This window comes from Cryptotermes secundus, unplaced genomic scaffold, assembly GCF_002891405.2.
Source record: "Cryptotermes secundus unplaced genomic scaffold, Csec_1.0 scaffold307, whole genome shotgun sequence".
NCBI classification, from domain to species: Eukaryota; Metazoa; Arthropoda; class Insecta; order Blattodea; family Kalotermitidae; genus Cryptotermes; species Cryptotermes secundus.
This window is the reverse complement of record NW_019738353.1, coordinates 262,574-280,442: the sequence shown is the minus strand read 5'-3', so window position 1 is coordinate 280,442 and position 17,869 is coordinate 262,574. Positions and strand designations below refer to the sequence as shown.

The 17,869-nt window shown below is 42.6% G+C and overlaps 1 protein-coding gene across 3 annotated transcripts in view; it reads left to right on the top strand.

Annotated features, from left to right (window-relative positions):
* The window catches only part of LOC111870761 (tau-tubulin kinase homolog Asator), a 205,949-nt gene that overhangs the window by 102,535 nt on the left and 85,545 nt on the right, over window positions 1–17,869 (top strand). Inside the window, exon 1 of one of the 3 annotated variants that reach the window (XM_023863281.2) lies at window positions 6,694–6,994. The exons of the other annotated variants lie outside the window; for them this stretch is intronic. The gene's annotated coding sequence lies outside the window, so the exon portion shown is untranslated. Of the gene's footprint in view, window positions 1–6,693; window positions 6,995–17,869 lie in introns of those variants that run through there. 3 annotated transcript variants of the gene reach the window in all.

Below are 17,869 nucleotides of genomic sequence, written 5' to 3'. Positions count from 1 at the left end.
TACTGGACCCCTAGATTTTAAAAACGTTTATTTAAATCAAAGGTTGCCTAGTTGACGGTGCTTAAAAATCAGTCGCTAAAGGCAATATTGCATTCTATCACGGAGTCTTAGTAATTCCGCCTTTTTCTTCATTTATTTACGTGTCGTGTGAGTTCAGATCCTGAATGTTTAAGAAGCACTCTTCATAACGGGTTTCTTTGTAGTTCAGCATCCTGGTCGTCTGACCGTGCACCCAGTGTTTTTCCCTGTATTGATGATGCAACGTGTGTTGTGTTTTGTTGCAGTCACATTCCAATCACTTGCTTTACACTGCTTACACATGTTTCGGTCTCTGTAAGACCATCATCAAGTATGTTTCTTGCAAGTTTATACACTGTAGGATATTAACTTCTCACAGCAATGGTTATGAAGAGTTGTATATTCTGGGATATAACACTGTGTCGTCATTTGAGAATCAACCGACGTTTCGAAGGAGCATGTCGCCTTCGTCTTCAGAGTCAAAGAATAAGCCTATATGTGCTTTCTACTTGCTTCACGCTGATTTCTTGTTTAGATCATTCTTCGGCCCTCCTCCGAAACGTCGGTTACTTTAATGAACTCCACAACGTTACATCCGAGGATCTAAAACTCTCTGTACGCTGTGTTTAAGTGAAACGCTAATTAAAAATTTAAAAGTATAAAATGAGGAATCGGGATAGCGACTGGCTACTTGCTGGACGACCGAAGGATCGGAGTTCGAGTCCCGGTAAGGTCAAGAATTTTCTCCTTTACATGTCGCTCAGACCCGCTCTGGGGCCCATCCAGCCTCCTATCCAATGGGTACCGTGGGCTCTTTACCCGGGGGTAAAGCGGAAGGAGCGTGAAGCTGATCACTTACCTCCGATTAATTCCGAGGTCAAGAAAATATGAATCTATACATCCACTCCCCCATACACTCTCGTGGCGTAGTGCTTACTTAGTCTGGCACAGGGACAACTTTACCTTTTTATAGTATAAAATATGAGATTGATAAAAATGTGTTCTTTCACGTGATGAACACTGATGCGCTGCATGTTGTGGGCTCACGCTGAAGTATTTCGTTGTTGATATGCAGCTGTTAGAAGTATGTTCTTTTACTGCTTTATGCACGCTGTGAAGCACTCTTCATGGCCTCACGGTGTGACATTTTGATGTTGGTGTTGGAACTGCTGTAGATCTGTTGGTAGTGCAGTGTGTATGGATGTTGAGTGGATACTTCCTGACAACGTTCGCCGACTTAAAAAAAAAAAAACTGGTGGAATAAAGGTGCATTGGGGAGTAGTCCTCTTATCCACTGCAGATGACAAAAATTTTATACTGAACATATGAGGTATCAGTATATGATTTTGAAAATGTACTGCATGCTAATAGGTCGTCTAAAATACAACTTCTGTTAAGGTTTGAAAAGTTTTGTTATCTGGGATATAACGCCTTGTCGTCCAGTGAAAGTCGGCCCACGTTTCGGAGGAATATATCGCCTCAATCTTCAGGGTCGAATAATAGGCCGAGCAAAAAACATGAACCCATCTGTTGCCTGCTTCATCTTACTTAGCTTACTATTCGATCCTGAAGATGGAGGCGATGTCCTTCCCCTCGGCGTGCAGTTTAGGGTGAGCTTTGGCCTCATGAACATTCTGCCACCATTCTTCTCTATTCTTCATCTTTCCTTTCCATCCTTTCGCTGATGTCGATTTCCGTTCAACCCATCCATCCGAGGCTGATTGTCTCGTTTCTGAACAACTTAGTTTTTACGGTGTGAGGTTGTTAGCCTCACGCTCAACCCCCAACCTGGAGGACCAGGGTATCGCTCTTCGTCTGGCTCCTACCCCTTGACCTGTCCGGCATGGGTGACCCTACCAGTAGCTACGCTACCGCCGACATAGCTCTCAAGGTCTCAGGAGCACTCAAACCCCACCACCACGATAAGGTGGAGACACCATCGGTGGGGCTGGCGGCGATGTATCTGTCTGAAATGTTGGCTGACTTTCGCCGAACTACACGACATTATACTTCAGAAGAGAGAATCTCAGATCTAACATTTGTTACGGTGATTGTTAACTGAACTCGAAAATGACAACACAGCGTTATAATGACTTATGATTGCTATTACTTATTTACTCTTTGGTCACAGAGGCCCGAGGTACAGCACATCTAATACTAAAGCATTACACACCCTCATTTGTCCGAAATTTGAAACAGATCCCATACCACACATTGAGTTACTGGAAAAATAAACCTGTATATCTGAAACGAAACTGGTCATTGGTAATCCGTCCCAGACCTTGTTTTCAAGCAGGAAGAGGACAAGAAACCTTCCAGTACCAATTTATCACTTGTTCAACAATAGATTATATTATAGGGACAATGCAGTGCGAGTTCTGAGGAATGAACAAAATGAAATCGCATCAGAATAATTGGAAAGGACGAAGTAATCTGTTCCTCGGTGTTCCGAAAGTTTATTAAGGATCATTCATAGCAGCGGCGATACATCTGTATACAAATTAAACTAGCAAGAGATAAAGAAGTGTGAGATCCTTAACTGTTGTATGTAACCATGACAGGATAACAAATCTACTTTGCTAAAGACTCGGATACTGACGTGAGAAGTCACCTAACGACCTGGTCAGTCATTAGCGGTCCTTTGTATGCTGAAGATCTCGGGTTGAAACCATCCTCATTTTTTCTTGGTTTTCGTCAGTCCCTCCAAACTAATTGTAGGATAGTGTGTTAAATTACTCTGGGAGCTCTTTTACCCACATCTGTCCCAACTCATTATTCACTAACAATCATGGCATTAGACGCTATGACCGAATAGGATGGTTTAGGATTGTATTCGAGAGGTGCTCGAGACAACGGCTGTCCTGACTGAAGTTTCTTTGCGGGTTTCCTCAGTCTCTCCAGGCGATTACTGCCGTAGTACCTCGATTAGGCCACTACTCCCATTCAAATTCTTTCCAACATATCATTTATTTATATCATACTATCCGACGCTGTTTAGTCTCGATGCTGAAAATCTTCGTTGAATAACCGTCGCAAAGAAAAAATTAGACAATGTAATCTTAGAGCTTTAAATAAACAAAGAATACGTGAGATGAAATCCGATTTCCTGTTGTCACGAGAAACCAGCCTGTTTTTGAAACTTCCTTGAGTTACTGCTCGGAGACCTTCAGAGCCCCCATAGAACCAGATGTTTGCGTAATTTTCTGCAGTCTCTTTAACGTTCTGACATATAGTGAATCGCAGGATCTTCCTGTGTTCGGCATATCGAACTAATTAAGCTAATTAAGCTAAGTGCACTACGCCATGAAGGCGTATGGTGGAGTGGATGTATAGATCTACATTTTCTTGACATCGGCGCTAGCTGGAGGTGAGTGGTCAGCTTCGCTTCTCGGCCGCTTTGCCACCTGGGAAAGAGCTCCCGGTGTACGTTGGATAGGTGGCTGGGTGGGCCCCAGAACCGGTCTGCACGACATGGAGAAGAGAATATTCATGACCCTACAGAGACTCGAACTTCGACCCCTCTGTCGTCCAGCCCGTAACCAGTCATTATACCAACACCGGTATCCCGTCTACCAACATAAATACCGGCCATAAAAATACATACAAACATCGATGTTCCTTTGCCTCGAAGAATACCTTGAATGATGAGAACGTATTTGAGTACACACTTTCTCCGTTGTTCCGACAGAGACCGCTATCAGAGATAGTAATGCATACATTCGTGGGTGTCTAGGTCGCGCCATAGCTCAAGCGGTTAGTCGCTGGCTTCCCACCGCGGCGACCCGGGTTCGATCCCGGGTCTGGTCAAGTGGGCTTTATGGTGGACAAAGTGGCGCTGGGGCAGGTTTTCTCCGAGTACTTCGGTTTCCCATGCCAATCTTCATTCCGCCAATTGCTCCACAATCACCCTCACCTATCATCTGGGGCTGGTACAATAGACCAGAAGTGGCCGCAGTACAAGGGACTTAGTCCCACCCCACTCATCATCATCATCAGTAATGTCAGATGACAGGTCCACAGTCTCTTCCAAAACAGTTCCTCCACTTAATGCGATCTAGAGCTTTCTCCTTCAAATGACAGTATCCTCTTCTGTCCCCAAGGTCATCCAGCATCTTCTTACGTCTTCTTCCTCGTCTTCTTGTCACTTCTATCCGCCCATCTATCTTTCCTTCGATAGCTTCTTTTAGAAGGCAGTTTCTGCGTAAAACATGACCAATCCAATTAGCCTTCCGTTTTCTTATTTCATGTAGGATATTCCTCTGCTCACTGACTCTAATTAACACTTCTTCATTTCTCACATAATCGGTCCAACTGATCTTCTCCATCCTTCTCCAACACCACATTTCGAAACTTTCCAGATGTTTCTGATCTACTGCCCTAAGTGTCCATGTTTCAGCCCCCACCCCACTAGAAGTAAAAAAGTGCACGTATTCATGGGTGTCTAAGTTGATGATATGAAGTTTGAGAAACGTCAGAATTTTCCATTTTCCGAAGAATGAATCCGGTCTGGCTACCATGTCCATGCAATTATCCAAGCATTGGTCGTTAAGTTCATAATCTGTTGGCAAAATCAGTGCTCCAGCTTCGCCATGTCTGTAGTTTAAGCCACACGCCCATCAGTTTAGATTCAGATGTTGTATACAAATTGGCCAGATTTGATTTTCATTGAAAATTATACTATAACATGCGCTTCAGCACACAGAATTACTAGGTTTTTGGACCATTTCCATCGTCGGGTATTCTAGAAAATAGAAAACATGACGTTTCGAAAACATCCAGTTTCCGAATCGTCTTGTTTCCTGTTTTATAGAATACGGTACTATGGGGAAAGTCCAGAAACCTAGTAATTTTGTGTATTATACACCATCGTCAGAACCCTTTAGAATCTACGTGTAATTTAGTTGCTCCCAGTCTCTGATGGGACTGTGCAGTTTCTGTGCAGTTTGTCCACTAAAAAAGTCATTCTCTGTTCTTCCCCCAGGGTGATTTACAAATGTTGCATCCATATAGAAGTAAAATTGTAATTCTGAATATTTTAAGCACACAGATCGAACTATGTGAACAATTCAAATTATGATGTTCTGCGATAAATATGTTCTTCCCGTGACGTAGGTAGAGACATTCCTTCATAATTTAAAAGTAAGAGATAAAGTTGTTGCTACGTTTAATTAATTAAGCACCGCAACATGACATATGGTGAAGTGTGTGTAGCTGCTAAGTTGGTTATTTAACTATAGCGGTATCGTAGTTGGTTGAGGCACTATGCTACAAGCCGGAAGATCGCGGGGTCAAATCCAGATGAGGTGGATTTTTTCAATTTACCTAATCCTTCCAGCCGCACTAGGGCCCTGGGGTTGACTCAGCCTCTAACAGAAATGAGTACCAGGAATACTCTTGGGGGTAAAGGGCGGCCGGCAAGTAAGGCTGAAAACCTTACCGCCATCTATGGGCCGATTGTCTAGAAAATGTGGCAGCCTCAACATCTCACAACCCTATGTGCCTCCACGGCCTGTTACAGGGATACCTTTACTTTTTACTTTTGTAATTATACTCGCAATATCGAAACTGTATAGTATCGTTCCACTCATTCTTGGCCTCGGCACTGGATGGAAGTGAGTTGTCACCTTCCAGTCCCGGCCGTTTTATCGTGTGGAAAGAGCTCCCGGTGCCCAATGAACTCCACAGCCTTGGAGAATAGAACATTTTCTTGCCTCTACCGGTAATCGAATCTCGATTTCTAGGCTGCACAGCGCTTAGCCCTCTGCTATACCGACTGTGCCATACCGGTTGAAGTTCGCTTTTCTATACCATTCTGTGGTTCCCTCGGATAGCCCATTAGACCAAAGGCATATATTATTAATATTATGGCTTCACAGCCCTTTGTTGGTCCTTGGTCCCTTTTTTCAGTTTCTTGATCCGATACACAATCAGTAGGGCTCCTTGGACGGGGGATCAGCCCGTCGCAAGGCCGCTACCTACACACGGTACAGACATCCATGCCTTGAGTGGGATTCGAACCCACGATCTCACTGTTCGAGCGAGCGAAGACAGTTCATGCCTTAGACCGCGCAAAGACATTTATAGCCGTCTATAAATAATCGACTCGTTCGGGATTAGGTCGACTCTTTTCAAGGGCCATCACCATAGTTTGGAAGGTCAGTGTCGGATCTTGGATACAGTGCGTATGCCGGATTAGTCGCAATTATGTGGCGCAGTATAAGGGGTAGGTCACATTATTATGAATTTAAATACACCCAGGCGTTGATAAAAATATTACTCAGTTCGATGCTGTATTTTATGTTTTCAAGGACTGTACTCATTTGTCTCGTCGCACATGGTTAATTTTAAACCCACGGCCATTTTTTTTTCATATCTTGGCTTTCATTTCCATTTTGTAATTTGTTCTAGTTATATTTTGATATGCATGTACTGCCTAGCACTCTGTCTCTATGAGTTTCCATATTTAAAGCAACATAATATTTTAACCTCTTCTAAATTTCACCTAATTTATGTGTAAAGACTAAAACAGGTGTGTTACAGCTTTTAATATATATATATACACACACACACACATAACCTTAACCCCTTCTATATAGAGAACCCATTTAACTGAGGGTCGTTGTGCGATTCTGTCAAGTAGTCGACACATACGTCAACAGATGGCAGAAGTGTCGCTACTCTAGTTCAGTTGTGAAGACCGAAAAGTCATTTTGCTTAACAGCTGTAGTAACTGCACTGTGAAAACATTGAAACATAAACAGGAACGGAACAGGAATACAGTATAGGATCGAGATTTCCGAAACGTGTGACACTGAATGTGTTTAATTAGAATAATAGTTTCGACCTTGACGTAGAGTGTGCTGCGATCTGTCCAGATTTCAGCGAACGACTCACAATGCAGTAGATTTCAATATGCCGTGGCCTTCGCAGTCGTTCCTTAAAATGGCAGCGATATCGACCCATGACTGTGAAAATGGTAAGGATAAACCATGGATTTGATAGTAGTGCTTCATCTTGTTTGATCTATTTGATGTCATTATTTTTAAGGATATGTGAACATTAAGATATCTTAATGTGAGCTGAAAATAGCCTCACACGGACTTGATACAGACCTAGACAGCCTGGCGGGTTGCCTAATTTAGTACTAGCAGACGACACAGAACCAACAATTTGCGCAACGGAATTGCCACATGTGGGATATTTGTGTTCGTACTTTTATATTACTGTGTGCAGTGGATATGTATTGATTCTCTGATTGTTCATTGTTGTGTTTAGACATAATGTCGCAGTTGGTTCTTAACGCCTTATACTAGGCATCCCTTTCTTGGGTTTTGTGCAGCAGGTTGCGTAGACACCAGGATACTATATTATCGAGCGGTCTCGACTGTTTTCTGCTTCTGGGCGTGGTTTATTTTCCACAAAAAGAATGCTTCGGTTAGAAAATGAGTTTTACCGTATTGCTGCGTTTGACATCCATCGCACCTTCCAAGGTACCTACCTGTCTGTCATGTACTGAGAATCCCACCAGCATTGTGCAGGATTAGCACTTGCATCGTTTTGTGAGCGACTGGCCGTTTTCTTTTGCTATAAGTTTCTGGTTATGTTTCGTACAGTGACACTGTGGACTGGCTGTGTGTTTGTATTGATGGGTCTTTAAATATACCACTGGTACAGTCATTTGCAAAACGCTCTTGGCAGTCATTCTTTACAGTTCTTTATGCTTATTGCTTTTGATTTTGGCATTAAATCTTGGTGCATCAGTGGCTAGTTTCGATTGTGTCAGGAATGAAATTTTAGTGTATTTTAAGCTTTACACAAAATTGTAGACGTTAGACATTCAATTTTCAGCAAGGTAATGTGTATATCTTTTGTGTGTTTCTGTGGCAGTGAATTTTAACTGAGATTATCTGTTAAACAACCGAATATCGAAACATTTTTTAAACTTCGCTTGATTTTATTAATTTCCAACTTACAGAAATAATCGAACACAACCATTAGCTCATCCGATTTTCTTGTGCCTCAGTAGAAAGTGTATTATTAAATATTATTAATTAGACAGTTTGTGATATTGAAATTTTCGATTATTGCCCGATGGTTTTTATGTTGGACATACATACCAAGTACGGTACACGAGGTACCGTACTTGGTTGAGGTACTATGCTACAAACCAGAAGGTAGCGGGATCGATTCCTGGCTGGGTTATTGGATTTTTCAATTGACCTAAACCTTCCAGCCGCACTATGGCCCTGAGGTCGACTCAGCCTCTAACATAAATGAGTACGAGGAGTCGTCCTGGTGTTTAGAGCGGCCGGCGCTTGAGGCCGACAACCTCACCGCCATCTGTTAGCCGATTGTTTATAAATGTGGGAGCTTCGACGTCTCACAACCCTATGGGCCTCTGTGGCCTGTTACAGGGATAGGTTTACCTGTACTTTAAACCTTTTAAACTGAGATATCACGGTGTTATCGGCCCAGATGAAATGAGTATAGGCGAGTTCTTTTGTTCCTGAAACTGCTATAACATGGAACAATTCATTCCTTTACTTTGACAGATTTGATGGGATATTTGAACCGGAGGAATTAGAAGAAGATAGCGAAGATATATTCAGATTGTATTCATAGCATAAAGGGGCCCATACATGATCAGTCATTTTCTGCAACATTCGATTTATGTCATCTTGTTGCTTAACGAGACCCCGTCGATACTACTGTCATGTTGCACAAACTTCACTTGGTGAGTTATCATCAAATGTTAACAAGAGTGAAGCAGCGTCTTAGCGATTATCATTCTACTTTCTTTTTTAATTTTCCTCTATAATTACTCCGAAGGAAATTTACTTTTTCCGTGCTTGTCTCTATTCATAGTGAATTCAGTATCGTTCACTGTAGCTAATATTTTATCTTAACTCCTACTTCTCGAGTTTTTGTTATTATATAAACTGCGTTTTCATAACTTGTACTCTTCTCAAAGTATAATTAGAATGATCCAAGTCAAGGAGGATGAGGTGGGTAGGGCATGTAGCACGAATGGGAGATAAGAGGAATGCATACAGGATATTGGGGGGAAAGCCAGAAGGAAAGAGACCACAGGGAAGACCAAGGCGTAGGTGGATGGACAATATTAAAATGGATCTTAGAGAGATAGGATGGGATGGTATGGATTGGATTGATCTGACTCAGGATAGGGACCAGTGGAGGGATCTTGTGAACACGGTAATGAACCGTCGCGTTCCAAAAAAAAACGTTGGGATATTCTTGAGTAGCTGCAGAATTGGCGGCTCCTCAAGAAGGGCTCAGCTTCATAATTAGGTAAGTAAGTAAGTAAGTAGTATAAACTCGTTAAATCTTCCCAAGTGTAGGTGACCTCATGTACATTTTAATAAATCTGCTCCAGAACTTTTTGCTATTAGACCTTGACGCCATTATAGGTGGGACAAGACTGAGCATACTTACAAACGTAGACCCCATTCACGGTACAACTTCTGTGCAATAATTGTTTTTATGTTAAAAGGATCACACACACTTTGACTTCGCACAGCATGTCAGTGAACTCCATTCATTTGCAAAGTGAGATTACACATCAGCGAATATTATTCAGAATAATTGATTATATGCAGGGCCCATGATAATGTTAGAAATGATAAAATGGAGGAACAGCATTTTGGTTTGGAAGCTGGTGCAGAGAAGCCACTGGTTAGACCGACCATGAGATTGGAGTATAGACAGTTGAAATTAATTTTGATGAAAATATTAAAGCGTTAGGTTTGAGGCACCTCCTGGGATGTGGCACCTTATATCCCGAAAGATGTTCGCCAAAGTTTCGAAGAAACATGCTGCGGGCATTATGACGATCGCCAAGTAAGCCCAACACGTACCCAGCATGTACGGAGAAAGACGAGCTGCTGCTTTCTTTTTTATTGCTAGTGGGGTGGGACTAAGTCCCTTGTACTGCGGCCACTTCTGGCCTACTGTACCAGCCCCAGATGATAGGTGAGGGTGGTTGTGGAGGAATTGGTGGAATGAAGATTGGCAGGGGAAACCGAAGTACTCGGAGAAAACCTGCCCCAGCGCCACTTTGTCCACCACAAATCCCACTTGATCAGACCCGGGATCGAATCCGGGCCACTGCGGTGAGAAGCCAGCGACTAACCGCTTGAGCTATGGCGCGGCCCAGAGCTGATGCTTAGACCCTTAAAATGGTGGTAATATGAAATTTCATTGGCCTTCTAGCTCAATACATGGCGAAACGAGGAACCAGCGCGAAGAAGGAGGCGACATGTTCCTCCGAAACGTTAGTGGACTTTATGACGGTCTACACGGCGTTATATCTTTATACCAACCTCTGCCAGAACCTCAAATCCTACAAAGTGATACAGGATTTTGAGGAAGTGGTATCAGAATATTCATCACCCCTCCGTTGGCAGTACTGATGGATGCTGTGATTTAGAATCAAATTTACGTTTCAGGTGTTATCTCATTTCGTCAAAACACGTCGCAGCCAACTGTTAATTGGACAGAGACAATCATGCTGAACACTATATAATTTTGCTAGCGCATCCCAAAACAAAATTAGTCCGTGCTGCAGTGAGTCATACGTCTTTCCATCTGACTACTGACATCATGGACCGCATCTCAGTTCATGTGTGTCACGTGATGATGAGGGGAGTGAACTTCTCGTGGCGTTGTGGGATCTCCGGAACCTGTCGGCGTCAGCTGTTGGTCGAGTAGTATTTGCAGTTGCATAACAATGCATATCTTCTGTACGTGACTGTGCAGTTTTGTATCCTGCAGTAGAATTCTTCACGTTTCAGAATAGTTTTAATCTTCTTCTTAGACTGGAGATAGTTATTCGCATTTCCTCTTTTATAATTCCACTTGTTATTACTGTCAGGAAAGAGATCCCTAGATAGATATAGACGTAGGTGGGAGGATAATATTAAGATGGATCTTAGGGAGATTGGATGGGGTGGTACGGAATCATCTTTTTTTTTATTGCTAGTGGGGTGGGACTAAGTCCCTTGTACTACGGCCACTTCTGGCCTATTGTACCAGTCCAAGATGATAGGTGAGGGTGATTGTGGAGCAATTAGTGGAATGAACATTGGCAGGGGAAACCGAAGTACTCAGAGAAAACCTGCCCCAGCGCCACTTTGTCCACCATAAATCTCACTTCACCAGACCCGGGATCGAACACGGGCCGCCGCGGTGGGAAGCCAGCGACTAACCGCTTGAGCTACGGAATCGTAGGGAGATAGGATGGGGTGGTAGGGACCGGATTGATCTGGCTGCGGATAGGGACCAGTGGAAGGCTTTTGTGAACATGGTAATTAACCTTCGGGTTCCATAAAATATTGGGAAATTCTTGAGTGGCCGAACGAGTGGTGTCTTGTCAAGAACTCAGCTCCATGGAGTTAGTTAGATGTTTTTATATTATATTATTTATTATATTGCAATTGGGTTTTAGCCCGGTGGCAGTAGTACACAATAGGACACAACAGACAAATAACACATATTACACTAAGTGACAACACGTTCAAACAAAACACAATACACAAAACACAACAATAAGGACATCCTACCACAGTGAATACAAACCAAATACGATTAACAACTACAATAATTACAGAGAAATACAAACAACTGCAACAAATACGACAATAACAAGGGTGTTGTTATTGTTACCGGTGGCTGCTGTTTGGGAGGGTGTCAACGTTTATCTCCCAACTTAAGTGACGAACTAGATTAGATTGACGGTGTCTAAGAACAGGTTGCTGATTAGAATATCTAGATCTATGAAAATGGAAACAGTAAGTTCGAGAAAATTACTTAATGAGGAATTCATTATTTATAATCTTCATCACAAATTATTATACCTGTGAAATCAAAGAGGATTGTGGGTGGGGCATGTAGCGCGCATGAGAGGGATGAAAAATGCATACAAAATTTTGTGAAAAGGAAAGGAAGAGACCTCATACCTCGACTTAAGTGTGAGTATAATTTTAAAACATGTTTTCATGTGGGCTAGAGACCATTGTCAAGTTATTTTGAAACCGATAATGAACCTTAGGGTTCTGTGAAAGGCGGGGAATTGCTTGACCAGCTGAGGGACGATTAGCTTCAAAAGGACTCTGCTTCAATTCTTGTTCTTGTTACAGCAGATTCCAGACTGGGACTCGAATCTAATACCGCTGCTCTCTGAGTGCTTGTTAGACGCAATGCAGGTGTGCCAACTAATGGGACCAAATGTTTCGGTGGGAATTTATATTAATAGTGTTCAACTCTTTGCTTCTGTGATCAAAGATTTAAACCCAACATAGCTGTATTATATTGAGGTAGAATACCGGCGTGCTTTGACCTTGACATACACGTACACTTATGCAACGGAAGGAAAAGACGCAAGCTGAAAATACCACGTTCGAAAACCGACTAGGAAAGTTTACCCCAAGTGTCCTGAGTGAGGTTTGTGTGTAGTTTGCGTAGTTCGCACATGTTACCCATCTTCCTCCTGTCAAGGTCACCGTGGTTGCATGATCTACACCTAGGGATGGGCCAGGCCCCTTCTAAATATCTAAAAGATTCATGGTAGCATAATTAGTTGAAACAGGCCAGAGGACTTACCCCATGGTAACTGAATCTTCAGACTGGACATATCGGAGGGGCGAACAGTTGCTTAGTCGGGACTAGTAATTGCGTGGGAGCCATGAGTAACGGATAGAGAGTGAGAAAACATAAGCCTGTCTTTCTCTGACCCTTGTTTGCTTTGTGTTGACACATCGAACAGAAATCGATAAAGAAAGAAATAGCGGAGTTTCAGATCTATTCAGAGACCATAAAATAACTTTATTAACTTAGGGAAAATATGTAACTAAGTCCTGTTTCGATACCTTTGGATCATCTTCTGGGGATGTCGTGTTACGAGTCTGTACTTACTGCTTTTAATTGCTTTCTGTGTGTATTATGTTTACTTAATATATATTGTAACATGTATATCCGCTGATAGTGAACATCTAAGTTCTCGCGAAAAAAATTGCTTGGCCAACAATAGGCAAAGGGCAGTAAACAAGTTTCGTCAACAGAGGCGGTGTTTTCTATGTGGTCCTTGCGGATGCTATATAACTACATCTACAGAGTAACACCAGCAGAAGTTCAAGGTGAAGTCAGTAACCCGTGTGGAGGCGGGGTCGAATACTTCCATCGTGACCCTGCGAGTCGTCGGAGGCGACGAAAAGGGAAGTCTCAAATCTGAGACAGTAGAATATGGTCGCGAGTCCCAAGGGACTCAGACCCGAGAAAGACTGCGTTGGCAAGAGCCAGCAGCATATACCAAAGACAGATCCGTCCTCTCTTCAGAGAGGGCTCCCCACAAAAACAAGACAGTAAATGTCAAAGAGTAATAAATATCTGGCTGGGGCTCGACACCAAGACTTAGTGACTGACTGACACCGTCAGTCGCAATGTGACTTTGACTTTGACATCAGCAGTTCAGCAGTTGAGTTAAGAGGACTTGTGCGGAGTGCAGTGCAGCTGTTACTTCTACACGGTTCAAGAGAAGATTGTAAGAGTAGCGAAGATAACGGACCGACAGACAGAATCCAGTAGCAGAGTTACTGCTCCAGTAATAATTTGGAGTGTTATAATTCTTTGTAGTTACGATCGGTAGTTCTCGTAGTTCTGGTAGTTATCCAGTAAATCGATTGTCAATCCAGACCCGCGTCTCAGTCACTGATACACGTGACAATATGTATGTGTTTATACATGTATATGTACATATGTAGCAGGCATATTTTTAGGTACAGGTTTATACAGGCTCATTACAGTCAATGGGACTGTAATGAAAGGTATATAAAATGAGTCTTCCGGCAATTATATCCAGAGGGGGTTAAATATCTTGCCGTGACTTGGTACATATTTGTCTTAACTTAGTATTTCTTTGGTTTATTCTACGGCAGTATCAATAACTAGGGCACATGGCGTCAAGTGATAGGATGTATGATGAATTGAAAAGGACTTGGAAGGAAGGGATCCTTCTCTAATCGAGGAACGCGACATACGAATGTTTGCCTGGAGTAGCTGAGGAAATGCACGAAAATTTCAGTATAGCAGGCATCCTAGCCTAGAGTCGAACCGTTCACCTTCCGAATTACGTCTGCAGCGTTAGTGCCACATCAACCTGCTCTGTGACGCCTGTACAGACAGAGGACTTCTATATGGTGCAAAATAAAGAATTTTCAGTAACATGTTATATGTGCGAAATACACTTGACGAAAGGCCAAGCATAGTCATAAGAGACAAACCCATCTTCTCGTCAGAGAGGATGTTACGTAAGGACTATTACCGCAAGAGTTCAGTTGGAAAAAAACTCTGGTCGTGGTCCTCAAGGGGCCTGGCGCCAAGACGAACTGATTGGCGTTAAACCTCCAGTCGTAAAGTAACTCTGACTTTGACTTTGGAGGAGATTTCAGAATTGGGTCGAGCCCCGGAGGGTCAGCATACCAATGTGATTGAACAAGAAATGTCAAGAAGACCTTCTAGTGATTCGAAATGATGGCCCGTGTGTTAAAATCCATTGCCAGGAAACGGATAATGAAGACATTGTAAAGGCCTAGCCATTGCTGAGATCGTTACCTAGCAACAACTAATATAAGCAGATGTTGGAAGACTTTATTTATGTGTTAGAGTTACAGTAATCTTCAGAGTGTTATAATTACTTGTACTTGTGAGTATGCAGTGAATCGATCCACCAATCCAAACCCCGTATACCAGTGACTAATACACGTGACAGTATTTTTGTGTCGTCCATTATTTGCCTGTGTTCTAACCGCCAGGCTCGGTATCCTTCATATCATCTTGTCTTGAATCTACAGATTTCTAATCCTCGTCATGTTAATCATTTCTGATTTTATCCTCTCTTGTACACGCCTTGATTCGGCTCAAAATGTATTTTCTGCTGTTTGAATCGTTACTGTGTGTCCATTACTAACTACGCATCACTCCTATGTAATAATACTGGAACTGGCAGTATCTTGTGGAATTTTAATTGGATTTCCCTTTGTAATTTCTTCTTATAGTGTCCCCTATATTATGGAATTTGTAAACTCTCTTGTTTACGTTGTCTTGATCATCTGTCATCATCATCATCATCATCATCAGTAATCTGTCAAGACGACAGGTCCACAGTCTCTTCCAAAACAGTTCCTCCATTTAATGCGATCTAGAGCTTTCTCCTTCAAATGACAGTATCCTCTTCTGTCCCCAAGGTCATCCAGCATCTTCTTACGTCTTCTTCCTCGTCTTCTTGTCACCTCTATCCGTCCCTCTGTCTTTCCTTCGATAACTTCTTTTAGAAGACAGTTTCTGCGTAAAACATGACCAATCCAATTAGCCTTCCGTTTTCTTATTTCGTGTAGGATATTCCTCTGCTCACTGACTCTAATTAACACTTCTTCATTTCTCACATAATCGGTCCAACTGATCTCCATCCTTCTCCAACACCACATTTCGAAGCTTTCCAGGTGTTTCTGATCTACTGCCCTAAGTGTCCATGTTTCAGCCCCATACAGAGCTATGCTCTTGCTAAATGCAGCTTTTGCCATGGCACATCTGTCATCACAGCACAGATAATTAAAATGTAAGTGACCCATGGGAAGTAACTGAATATTGAAGGTTCGTTGTGTGCCATTGAGTTCTTTGTGCTGCAGAGCACTTTTATTGGCTTCAGGCTTATAATTCGGGAGAGAAATGATAGGCTAACTTGGAGGAAACTCTTGAAGATAATTCATTCATCTGTAATCTGTCAAGACGACAGGTCCACATTCTCTTCCAAAACAGTTCCTCCACTTGATGCGATCTAGAGCTTTTTCCTTCAAATGAAAATATCCTCTTCTGTCCCCAAGGTCATCCAGCATCTTCTTACGTCTTCTTCCTCGTCTTCTGGTCACTTCTATCCGCCCTTCTATCTTTCCTTCAATAACTTATGAAGATAATATCAGGCGTAATATATTGGTCAGCCGGTCACGGTAGCCGAGAGGTCTAAGGCATGTAGTGTTNGCATATATATATATATATATATATATATATATATATATATTGGTCGCTGACATGTGATGAACTGACAAACGTATTCACAGCTGAATACATTTCTCAACTTTATGTCCTTTATACGTGTCCAGAGACTACAAATCGAAAGGCGGTGTAGCGGTAACACTCTTGCCTCGGATTCGAGAGGAGGTCGGTTTGAATCTAGGCTGACACACTGCCTGGCCTGTCTCAGTTCTTCCCGGTAAATGTCGGAATTGTACCTTGATTAGGTACGACCGCTTCCTTCCACTTCCTTTTCAGCCATTTATTTATAATCTTAACGTTCGACGTTATATGGTGCGGCTACTGACATCATAGTAAAATAACACGCAAGAAAGACACAGAAGTCTGAACGCCGTAGAGCCAGTTTTGGAACGTGTATCTTGGGGGCTCATTTGTGAATAAACAGTAGAAAAGGGTAAAGCTATCCCTGTAAGAGGCCATGGAGGGCCATAGGATTGTGAGACGTCGAGGCTCCCGCATTTTCTCTTGACGATCGGCTCACAGATGGCGGTGAAGTTGTCAGCCTTACTCGCCGGCGCCCTTTATCCCCCAGGAAGATTCCTGGTAATCATTTCTGTTAGAATCTTGGTGAACCCCAGGACCATATTGCGGCTGAAAGGTGTAGGTTAATTGAAAAATGCAATAGCCTCATTGGGAATCGAACCTGCGACCTTCCGGCTTGTAGCTTAGTGCCTGAAGCAACTACTCTACCGCGGCACTCCTAGAAAGTTACTAATGATTTACATAGCCTTTAATTATCAAATGGCAGATTTGTAACTATGCTGTTCATAGGCTATGCATACGGAACATTTGGGAGGGGGGTGTGAACACGCGTTCAAAGGAAAAAACAAAAGGCTGATGAACTGTTCATGTGCTATAGAAATCCGTAGACAGACAGCAATATAAAACTTTTTTTGAATTATGGATTGACAAGGACGTCATAAATTGAAGATAGATTTTTTCGCCCTCACAGTGTTTTAGGCCCTGTATTGCGCTGTTTGACGAAAGGTATACAGAACAATTATTTTAAGCTTCGTATAGTTGTAAAGTAGTGTTTGCTCTTCTGAAGAATGGACACAGATTTCAGGTGTTTGGAGACTAAGAGACACTATACACGTGTGAGAATTGAAGTTTCCGGTTTGTGCTCTTTTNAGATTGTAATGTTCTGTGTTTCGGGGATTCCAAATAACATTCCTCTTTTTATATTCATCAATTAAACATATAATGCTCTCCTTACTCCACTCCATTCAGAGTCTATAAACAGAGAATCACAAACAGAAGAACGCACACTGGTGATGACTTCACTCCAACTGTCTGGAGCTGATAAGCAAAGCGCGATGCAGCCGCCTATACGTCCAGACTGGCACCACTGCAACCCGAGTCGTCCCTTTGATGCGACGGGAAAAGACCGCCAAGCGAGCGAACAGCCCGTTGCGTATCATTTTCCAACGGAAGGATGATACGGGGTACCGTCCAAACTGATACGATACGGGGATACGCAACAAGTCTGGACCCGGCTTAAGGCATCAACTGTCTTCTCTCGCTCGAACGCTGGGATCGTGGGTTTGAATCCCACTCAAGGCATGGATATTTGCGTGTGTTTATTCTGTTCTGTGTGTAGGTAGCGGTCTTGCGACGGGTTGATTCCTGCCCAAGGAGTCCTACCGGCTGTGTACGGTATGGCTTAAGGAACAGAAAAAGCAGCCAAGGCCAAACAAAAGGCTTGTAGAGCCACAGATAGATTATTATTGTTATTATTATTATTAGTTTT